Raw genomic sequence first — 10666 nt, 5'->3', positions numbered from 1 at the left:
TGCGTTGACAAGATTTAAAATTAAGGATAATTTTTTGGCTTCATATCTCGAGAAAAGATGACTTTACCCGTAGCGTAAGCTATACTTACGCAATACGAGAGAACCTCTCGTAAGAGAACTACAAGTTTTCTTTAAGTGAACTTAACATCATACTAATAGTTTACCATTTATGTATTATTTTTGCTCTTTTAGTGTACTCTCAGTAAACTACTAGTTTTAGTAGTTTTATACCGCAAGTATACTAGAAATTTTTCTTTTAGTGTACTCTCAGTAAACTTGTAGTATAAAACTACTAAACTAGTAGTTTACTGAGAGTATACTTCAAAGTTGCTACAAGTATTACAATAGTGAACTACTAGTATACCCATAAGTTCACTTGCAGTACAAATGAGAAACGTAATTATGAACTAGTTGTGCACTTAAAGTTTACTACTGTTACACTTATAGTACACTTAAACATATACTTTTATATACTTCAAGTGGGCCAATTTAGTCCCAAGCGGTATTAAAATAGTACACTTACAAGTTTACTACTAGTACATATTGACATTAGTATACTTACTACATAAAGTATACTTAAAAATATACTTGAACATTACTCAAGTATACTTCATAAAATGAACTTGAAGTATACTTTTTTTTCGTAAGGGCAGTAGGCCATGGTTTGACTTTCTTTAGGTCTTCGATGACACCCCGAAGGACTGAGGTCAGGTTTGAAGAGACTCTCAAGTTCAAAAGCAGTGAGTCGCCTTTCAGAGTGGCACAGGACAGGGGCCAGCAAAGTAGGGTGTTGCTGTAGTGCATTCAAAAACTCAAGGGTTGAAAGACCGTCTCTGAATCTACATTGAACACAAACATTGTTTCACTGCTGTGTAGTGCCAATTGAATTTAAATTATCTAAAGAAAACTATTAAATATTCTCTTCTCTACAATTTCTATCCACCTTAACAAACATACATTTTGGGGGAAAAATGGTTGTGTTGAAAATTGATTTAAAAAACCCTATTTTTGTGTTGCACATTAAATGTTAATTGTTACAGACTGTAAGTATAACACATAGAAACAAAAGACTGGAATGACACAGATGACTGGGTGGCTTGAGCACTCAAACGATGCCTTCAGAAAGTCTACACACCCCATGTACTTTGTGTGAAAACTTAATTAAGGCACTGTAGTTTGACACAGAATGAAGCAACATCACATATCAGTTGAAATACACTAAGGTACAAATTCTGTCACAGTGACAAACTGATAACAGATATACATGCTTGCATAAACCAAAGATGGGGACCATGAGGCATTTCAAACTAAAAATTCTTGCTTAAATACATAAAAAAAGAAGAAAATCATAACCACAAATATCATCTTACCTGTCAATTACAGATGAGTTGCGGTCAATAATATACCATTGGAGGTAGTCTGACACGATTTCTTTCTTTTCTTCCACAGTAGCCACATGTCTCAGACAACCTGCTGTCTGTAACATTGTGCTGTGTCTCATCATACATTCTTGCAGAGCATCCAATGAAGCAGCATTCTCAATCTGAAAGACATGAAAATGGGCATAAACACCCGTCAATAACTGTGTGCACTGTATCTCCTTGCCTATTTATTAATGACATACATAGCATGGTGTAATCTTACACTATCGAAAACTAATAAATTAATTAAATAAATTCTGCACGTAATATAAGTAAATATTGTCTCAAAACACTGCAGGAACTATGTAAACTTCTGCCCTACCATACCGTAGCCTTATGCTATTCTCACCTCTTGCAAAGCTTTCCCTATTTCTTCATCAGTTATTAAATTATTTGTTGCTTTGAATGAAGGCTGGCCTGCAAGATAATGTACAAGATCTTCCGACAGGAAGGGTCCTGGACCTCCATGCACAACTGACACAGCAATCATCTTTCCTGCCAGGTAGTATTCATCCTCCCTAACAGCTGTGAATTAATTAACATTGCAAAATAAAACAAACAATGCATTACTGTATAAACTGTAATATACAAGCATATGTCATGTGATATATGTGGTCAATGAGCATTAACCAACCATTAGTAGCCTATAGTACACATCTAACCAATATGCATACCATTTGCATTGTAGACCAAGAACCGATGTCCTTCTGGTCCATCAAAAATGGGCCGGTCTTTTAGGTGTTTCATTAGTAGAGTTAAAAACTCTCGTCTTGGACCACCAGTGTCAATTCCCTCTTCCAGAACACCAGTATCATCAGTAAATTTCACCAGCATGTCACAGGTTTCAGAATATGTTGTACGCTTGAAACTTCTGACTGCCCCATCCCAAACATTAGCCCTTGAGATGTTGAACCGGCTGACTTTTTTATGATCAATAGGAAGTGACAGGTTTGCTACGATGTCAGGTAATGTAATGTCCGTCTCCTCTCTGTAATGACAAAAAGTGACTTCATTTGTGGATATTCCAGATATACCAGAACTATTGTAGAGTGAAAAAACTACTAGCTACTAGTAACTACGAGTGCTATAGTCAAAAGCTGTCATATTACATTGCTGTGTGTTGGAAATTCTTCACATTGACAGCAACCGGCTCTTCGTCCTCTTGCTCAACATTTGGTGAATACAGGTCTGTGTATTTACTGTTGGGAAATTACCATTTCCATGTAAAAACATCTTACAAACAAATGTCTTCCCCATGTAATCAGTTAAATAAATCAAAATTATGTCAGTCTTTATCCTTTTTTTTTACTTACCTGTAGCAAGAAGTTTTTTTCTGGATTTGTTTCAGGTGGATCCAGATCCTCAGCATCAGATATTACTATCTGAAAAACAGATTAAAATGTCTGAAACGACAACACTGAAAGCAAGAAATGTCATGCTGCCACAGTCTGCCTTATTACCTGTCCTGGCTGAATTGTTGATGATTGTCCTGGTGCATCTCTGAAACATGATAAAACATATTAAAATGATTAGCTCCATGATAAAAGCTATAAGGTAGTTTTGAGTAACATGTAGTAGTAAAAACATTATTTTGTTATAAATCACATTATACATATGGTATTTTCTGTTTCAAGTTCATCCGAGCAAATTCTCTGATCACATCAACAACTTAAAGATAAATTATTTCTTAAGAAAATGTGGATAGGAGCGCATCCTGGACTCAAATCTGAGTTTGTTTGAGTTTCTTTTTGAATGGAAAAGGTATAAAATAAGAGAAAGCTCAAACTACAAATTTGTAACTATTAAAATGCTTGTATTGCAAGTGGCCAAGTCATACAGAACCAATTTAAAAGAACTCTGATGCGTTTTGGCATCTAGCCTTCGTCAGCGAGTCAAATGGATGAAATGAGACAATGGGTCTTTTCTAGTGTCCAAAGCGTTCTGGGCTAGAGTGGGTGTTGTAAACATCTTAAAACCAGCAGGTGTCCTTCAGGCCTGCAATAGTCAAATCATGTAAACATTATGTATACAGCAAAGTTTTCTATTGGTTGATTACCACTTGAAAAAACCCATTGTCTCTCATTACATCTATTTGACTCCCTGACAAAGGCTAGATGCCGAAACGTGTCGGAGTTCTTTTAGTTGGTTCTGGATGACCGTGCCACTTCAATAAAGGCCTATAGTACCTATGTAGGATCGACAATGATGTGGGACAGTGGGTACCCCCCACTTCATCCTCATGTGTTTTTTTTTAATGGTTTGGTTAATTTGTGTTTATTCACCTGCAAGAGCAACTGTATTTCAGTAGGTTTATTCTGTGATGTTAAGTAAAGCTCACACAGACACCTGTGGGTCCTTTATGCTGGATACACACCAAAAGATAATCGGGCTGATTTTGGGCCGATTTCCCCCCTTCCGACAATCCTAGCTATGTCCCGATTATCTTGATGGTTCAACAGATTATCTTATCAGATTTTCCCTTGGTGTGAGGTGTGTTAAGAGTGTCCGAACCTGCTCGGAAGAACGCCGGAGCCGCCCCGATCGCGAATCGTAAATATTAAACATGTTTAATATTTACGATCAGAAATCCTGATGTGTGGGGGGAACCCCGAGGACAAACGCGCGAACGTTCTGGAGATTATCACGTGAAGCGAAACAATATCCAATCAGAAAGTGAGATGATGGAAGACGGTCATTCTCACACACACACACACGCACACACGCAGGAAGCTGAGTGTTATAGGCTAAGGGTTCAGTGAGGGATTAAATAGGCTAACTTTTTCTAAAGAGAAAATAAATACAATAAAGAATAAATTAAGACAATAAAGAATGAATATATTTCTGTATAAAAGGTTATATATAATGGTGGGTACAATGTTTTTTTTTTTGTTTTTCTTTGTTTTTTATGTGAATTTTCTGTGAAAATCATTCATCAAACACTATCATCATAATTTCTTCCTGCATATCATCCGACATGCTTATTCTGAAGTCTCGCGAGCTTTTGTGAGATTTCCTGTGTTCACAGTCGAGAATCTGGTTGAAAATCTGTTTGTGTGTGGTGTGCTGTCTTTGTCACATCATGGCACACCACACACTATAGGAGCAAAATGCTTAAATCTAGGATTTTTTGTCCTCATGTTTGTGGTCTATCACATTTTGAAAATCTTATAAGATGTAAAAAATCTTTTGGTGTGTACCCAGCATTAGGTAGGGAGCGAGGGGGTGCACCTCAGTCAGTTACAGAAACAGCCGATAGCATGTAGCAACGTTGAGCTTATGTGCAGCAATATACATGCATGTATAATGTGTATGTGAATAAGTAGTGAAATATCTGCTAGTAGTTTTATCAGTTTTGTGAGTTAAATGAAAAAAAACTTTCCTGGTAGTGAAAGCACTGTAGCCCAATAAAATATGAATTATTATTATCATTTCCAGTCAAGAAGTAAAGAAATAATTTCAACCCATGCACGCCTGAAAGTTCCTTTGTGTCCATTTGTGCAACAACTACCTTTCATCTTCCAGTTTGTATTTGGGAGTACTTCGATTTTGTGGTTCAAAAACCTGAGAGGAAACGGATAAAATGATCAACAACTTTCAACAGCTTCTATTATTTTTCCATTACCACTTACAGTATATATCAATGCTGAATGGTTGTCTGTGTTACTGTATAATAGTAACTGTAAAATAATCAAAACAAGCCTTTTTCCACTAAAATATTGACCAGGACATTGATGTTATGCTTAAAATTCAATGTACATCTAATAAATTATATGAAAATGAATAAATACAAACATACATAAATGTTTTAAATAAAGAGAAATAACTGATGTACCAAAGTGTCAGCTCGATTGAATTCAGCTGTGCTCCTTGTTGTGATGGCAATTTCAGAATCAGAGTCTGAGGTATCGTACTCTGAAAAAAAATAAATCAAACAACCATTATTTATCCTCCAGCAGAGTATATAAATATGTAAAAATATTGAATTATGAGATCCACTAACCTCTTTTATAGTGTTTTTCTAGGCAAATGAAAAAAGTAATCCTGGAATATGCCTTCCCTATTTCCTATTTATATTCTGCCAATTTAAATGACCTTTCTGACCCAGGCACAAGAACCACCTCTGAGCAGTCTGGATACAAAAGGACATAAGGTCCTTCGTGCATGTCCTTGTTAAATGTTCTCATTTTCTGGACAGCTTGTTTCAGTAGATCAGGTGCTGCTACCTCTGGGTCAGTAAATAACGGAAGTGTTTTTCCTCTTAGAGGTTTTAAATCAGTTCCATCAGTTCCATGTGGCCCCATCAATCCTGCGTTTATCTAGTAAAATAAAGATATAATTAATGTATGGGTAAAATAAATACACACACACACACACACACACACACACACACACACAAATACATATAGAACATTGCACAATTCGAAAAATCATTAGCATTTACTACTGACTTTTATTCACATGTCCTCAGATAGCTACGGTTTTGCTACACTTACTTTGCTTAGCACTGTGTCCGGCTGTCGAGAAGTCCCCTGTGTTTCCAATGTTTCCGTCTGGTCCGCATCCTTTAAAAACTCCAAACACCGACCACACGTAAAGCAAAACCGCGTTAAGCTGTTCATGTGTTTGCCACAAAACGGGCAAAACATCCCTCAGCCGCAGTCCATGTTCGGTCACCATAAACTTCATTCACGCCATATACTCCACATTGACAACACGAATTGACCGCGCTCACCAACAACACCTATCACCCGCTTTCACCTTATCACTACCGTTCCGTGTCACTTCCGGTATGTGGTACATTCCCTTTCCGTGAAGAATCTATCATTTGTAAATTTGTTTCGGGACTGGTAAAAGTGTTTTGCGTCTTGTTAATTTGTTTTCTAAAATGTTAATTTGTTTTGTCCTTGGTAAAAGTGTTTAACCCATGTAATTGTGTTTTATGGTAGGTAGAAATGTTTTCCAAAATGTAAATTTGTCTCGAGCTTTGTAAAAGTGTTTCATTCTTTGTAAAAGTGTTTAGTTCTTTGTAATGTTGCTTTGCACTTCCCGGCCACCATAGATTGCGATGGATTTTACAGTCCTAGAGCCTGCTTCTGATGGGCATGAAAGTGTTTTGGTTGTTACATATGTTTTCACAAAGTTTACAAAGGCGTTTCCCACCAAAGACCAAAAGGCAGACACCACAGCAAAAACCTTGCTAAGGGAGTGGTTTATGAAGTATGAAGTGTGAACGGTACAATCAAAAACTTCACAACCTGTTACATTCGTTTTATTATTCTTTATCATTACCGGCAGAACGGAAAACGGCGTTACTTAGGTAAAGTTGGTTTTACATTCGCACTTTTTTGCTTAAAAACTGTTTTAATAACAAGCGCAATAAAGCACATTTTTGCAAAATAAAAGCAGCTACATGATCTTTAGGACAAAGATGGTGAACTACAACACTCTCCACAATCGATCAAAATGGGCAAATATTGTTTTAATGGCATACAAAGTTGTGAATGTTCACTGAACATTCAATGTGTGTGGTAAAGAAGATAGGGAGGGACCGTCTAAAAAGTTCTATTTTTTTTCCATTGTGTGCAAACAGACAACTACATTTTTGCAAAGTACAGATGTACCAGCAAATCTCTCTCACATTATGTGTTCTAATGCTATTGATTGTACTTTAGCAACAATAAAAAGTGCATTATAATGATTGTATTTAGGAAACCTGCCTCACTGTACATAAATATTTTTAGAATAAAATTACATTAATTCATCAAAGGGATTTTTTACTATCCGAAGGTTGTAGCATGTTCCTAGTGACCACACTGACTTACTACAGGTGAAATTTTGACAAAAACTCCCTTACTGTACGTACAGTTGACAAATATGTTTTTTAAAAAAATACTGTAATTCACCCTAAGTATTTTTTCGTGTTCCAAAGGGTGTAGTGCTTTCCTAGTGACCAGACTGACTTACTACAGGTGACATTTTGACAATACCTCCCTTACTGTACAATTATCAAACATGTTTATGTAATGAGCATATTATTACATATATTTATTACATATGTTTAGGAAATAAACTGTAAATCACCTATAGTGTTTTTTTTTTTTTATCCCAAATGTTGTAGTACTTTCCTAGTGAAAGCACTGACTTACTACAGGTGAAATATTGACAAAAACTCCCTTACTGTACCTACAGTTGACAAAAATGTTTTTTAAAAAAATACTGTAATTCACCCTAAGTATTTTTTCGTGTTCCAAAGGCTGTAGTGCTTTCCTACGGACCAGACTGACTTACTACAGGTGCAATTTTGACAAAAGGTCCCTTACTGTACGTACAGTTGACAAATATGTTTTTTAAAAAATTACTGTAATTCACCCTAAATATTGTTTTGTGTTCCAAAGGGTGTAGTACTTTCCTAGTGACCAGACTGACTTACTACAGGTGAAATTTTGACAATACCTCCCTTACTGTACAATTATCAAATATGTTTATGTAATGAGCATATTATTACATAATTATTACATATGTTTATGAAATAAACTGTAAATCGCCTATAGTGTTTTTTTATATATATATCTCAAAGGTTGTAGTACTTTCCTAATGACCAGACTGACTTACTACAGGTTAAATTTTTACTATAACTCCCTTTCTGTACGTACAATTATCAAATAAGTTTATGAAAAAATTACTGTAATTCACCTAAAGTATATTTTCATGTTCCAAAGGTTGTAGTACTTTCCTAATGACCAGACTGACTTACTACAGGTGAAATTTTGACTATAACTCCCTTACTGTACGTACAATAATCAAATATGTTTATAAAAAAATTACTGTAATTCACCTAAAGTATTTTTTCATGTTCCAAAGGCTGTAGTGCTTTCCTAGTGACCAGACTGACTTACTACACATGACATTTTGACAATACCTCCCTTACTGTATGTACAATAATCAAATATGTTTATGAAAAAATTACTGTTATTCCCCTAAAGTATTTTTTCATGTCCCAAAGGCTGTAGTGCTTTCCTAGTGACCAAACTGACTTACTACAGGTGAAATTTTGACAATACCTAATAATACTGTTTTACATAATAATATAATACTGTAATTTATTTTTTTTTTGTTTGTTTGTTTTGTTTAAGGTTGTAGTACATTAATAGGGCTACATTATTATTAACAGTAGTGACTGAACCTGTACGTATTGGTGCAGCAAATCTGACAGATAATGAACAGCAAGATCATGGAGGCATTCAAGATACTGTACAGTGCACTGTTTTATTTCTATTATATTTCTAATTGTTCATGGAATACCACTGGGATTATACATAAAAGTTGTAATTAATTCCTAGTGGTTAGAGTAATATTTAAATTTCACCAAATTTTGCTGTTGTTGATCCTCTCTTGATTTAAGTTGTTCTTATATTATCATAAACTCTTTAACTGATTGTTTTGTCAAGTACTTTTTACTTTACTATATTTTCGTTTGGTGAAGTGACGTAAAAGTTTAAGTAAAACAAATGTGTGTGTTTGAATACAATTTTTTCAAATGTTTTCAGTCAGGACTACTTTGGGTAAACAAAAATATTTAAGCAATTGAACATGTTATTTAATATTTATTCATTGCGTTATGTAATTGGTTAACACACATAACTATAACTGTTAGTGGTTTGTTACATAATTAATCCTTGTCATGTTTACCAATGTGAACAGTGCCAAAGATGGTACCCAATGTATGCTGCATTGGACTATCACCAGACAAGCTACCTGGAAAAGATGCCCAATGGTTGTGCTCACTGTGTACCTTAAACAGTGGAACATCATTAAAGAATATCTGCTGAAACTTCTGCTTTATTGTCCTTGTTTCAATATGGATTACCACTGTATATCTGTATTTTGGGACTTACAGTTAAAGACCCAAGGACCAGATAGGATTTATTAAGACCAGGCGTTAGAAGTGCAGTCAATTTAAGACAAGAGTCAGAATTATAATAAATTAAAGGAAATTTTACTGAAGATAGTTTGCAGTTTCATCAGGCAGAAGTCAGCTTCAAGATCAAGTTTCCAGTGATCAAAAGTAGGCCGCTTCCCCTTACATTTACAAAAATCACAGCAATTATACCCTTCACCAAGGTCTAAGCTTTGTCATTGCTTCATGATTCTGATTGGCTAATAAATAATCACACATGTTCTACACATAGATAGACTGAAGCATATCTCCATCAATTATGCGGCTGACATTCGGACCCTGAATTTAGGCACGTCGTGACCTTCCACACTTGTAGTGATTGTAATGAATAGTAATTGGACCAATTTTTGAGTCTGTAGGACCAACTCTATAGTGCCACCACCAGTTCAAAAATTCCACATTAAAAGGGTTATAGCTTTTGAACCCTTTGATGTAGATGTGAATCTAAATAGATGTAAAATGAAACTTAGTACACCTGATTCCACTCATTATGGTAATCACAATCAATATCTTACAATAAGACTCTGCCCATTACAGTAGTGGCCATTTTGAAAAGTACAGTGTTCAATTTTTTGTGCTACTCCTCATTCAAATTTTGTTCAATTTTTACGAAAATTGGCTCAGATGATCTTTGGACCGAGCCACACAGAAGTGACTGAACAGATTTTTGATTTTTGCTACCGTTCCCGATATATTTTTCTCCAAATTTGACCTGTATTTGTTGCCTTATGGTAGTTAGCTTAGCATGCTAATTGGTTAGCATGAACCATGAACCATGAACCATTCCGGTTGTGGGTTTGAATGCTGTGTGGCACATTCCCAGATCGCAAGAGGTATTGTGGCCTTAAGTGGTGGAAAAGTTGCTTCTGTTCCAGACATGGTGCCTATATGTGAACGAACTCGATAAATACAACATGCAGCAAATTTATACAAAAAATATTCATTTTGAATTGCTTCTCACTTGAACTATTGGACCTTCTTCATCTTGCCTAAATCACAACTTCCCAGTGGCGCAATGATATGAGTGACAGGTATCTGATCCAGCGATAATGGGTTCGAGCCCCACGTGGCATGATTTAAAAAAATTGTGTGAAATGTTGTGTCATGTCGATTCCTTTATTATTCAACGTTGTACTAATCTTTCTTCCTCTTGGATTAATGTATGTCTTGTTCATTCTATGTTCATTCTCATCTGTACTTCTGTTCATTTTGAGTTCATTTTCACCTATACTTCTAAACCAGCTCTTTTTTCTTCAATTTCTGCTGTTTTTACTATTCCTGCTCTTGC

The 10666-nt window shown here is 35.5% G+C and overlaps 1 long non-coding RNA gene across 1 annotated transcript; it reads right to left on the bottom strand.

Moving 5' to 3' along the window:
* Window positions 1-1872: 1872 nt before the first annotated feature.
* Window positions 1873-5319, bottom strand: LOC307147673. Its single transcript, XR_013819344.1, has 7 exons — window positions 5254-5319; window positions 4930-4982; window positions 2882-2921; window positions 2735-2803; window positions 2531-2620; window positions 2096-2409; window positions 1873-1946 (listed from the first exon to the last, which is right to left on the bottom strand). It is a non-coding gene; the product is annotated as an uncharacterized lncRNA (long non-coding RNA).
* Between the last annotated feature and the right edge of the window lie 5347 nt (window positions 5320-10666).

Source organism: Squalius cephalus (assembly GCF_949319135.1).
Source record: "Squalius cephalus genome assembly, chromosome: 2".
Classification (NCBI taxonomy): domain Eukaryota; kingdom Metazoa; phylum Chordata; class Actinopteri; order Cypriniformes; family Leuciscidae; genus Squalius; species Squalius cephalus.
Note: the sequence above shows the minus strand (reverse complement) of the source record. Positions and strands in the feature narration are given on the sequence as shown.